Below are 1,232 nucleotides of genomic sequence, written 5' to 3'. Positions count from 1 at the left end.
AATAAACATTAAGTAAACAAGACATTAAGAGATTCCCCATTCTTAATACTCGTTTAACTTAAACGATTTTCAAAACAAACATTAAGTAAACAAGACATTAAGAGATTCCCCATTCTTAATACTCGTTTAACTTAAACGAATTTCAAAACAAACATTAAGTAAACAAGACATTAAGAGATTCCCCATTCTTAATACTCGTTTAACTCTAATTGTTTTCAAATTCCACACAAAACAAACTCCAACATATTATCAAATTCAATCCACGATTCACACCAAAACACATCAATTCATTTCTCCACAAAATCCAACCATACACATATCAAATTTCATAAGCATGAATTATGAACACGTCAAACTTCATTTACTCAAATTCATACACCAATGGGTTAAATTCATTTTCCGCGAAACATTCATCAATATCACCAAAACCTAACTCTAAGATTTTACCCATAAAGTCTTAAATTCATTTTCCGCGAAACATTCATCAATATCACCAAAACCTAACTCTAAGATTTTACCCATAAAGTCTTAAATTCATTTTCCGCGAAACATTCATCAATATCACCAAAACCTAACTCTAAGATTTTACCCATAAAGTCTTAAATTCATTTTCCCCAAATCAACACTTTAACCCTAACAAAATTCTTTCCACACAACCACATATAAGTCCCTAAATGCAAACTAGAAGTTTGAAAGGAGCCCTTACCTTAACGTTAGCTTCAATGAGCGATTACGGTACCGCGAGTAATTCCGATAAAAACTTTGTTCGTTTCGTCGCTTCCAAAGTTGTCTCTCTAGCACCGTAGCGTAGTAGTGAACAACTTTCCCTTCTATCTCTTTGCGAAACGAAGCTTAGATTTAGATGAAACGTCAGAGTTTGTGTTTGACGGTTTTGAAATCCCTAACACTGTTTTTCTTCGTTTTCGAATCAAACAAGAAGAATGAAACTGAGAAATCTTTGGTTTCTAACGCACCAAGTCTTGGGTTTCCTTTCTTGAAGCAAAAGAAGAACCTTCGAGGGGTTTGACAAGTGCACCGACAAGGAGGTGACAAATAGTATTTATGATAGTCTGATTCTAACTTATGAAGGAAGTAAGAAATTTCAAGAAGCAAAGGCCAACCTCCTCACTACAACATTTATGGTCTCTGACAATGTTTTTTTAAGCAACATGTATAAAATGTTGCCTAAAAATAGATAAGGCAACATTTTATGTCTGTTGTCAGTATTGTTT

Source organism: Cicer arietinum, chromosome 4 (genome assembly GCF_000331145.2).
Source record: "Cicer arietinum cultivar CDC Frontier isolate Library 1 chromosome 4, Cicar.CDCFrontier_v2.0, whole genome shotgun sequence".
In the NCBI taxonomy this organism is placed as follows: domain Eukaryota; kingdom Viridiplantae; phylum Streptophyta; class Magnoliopsida; order Fabales; family Fabaceae; genus Cicer; species Cicer arietinum.
Note: the sequence above shows the minus strand (reverse complement) of the source record.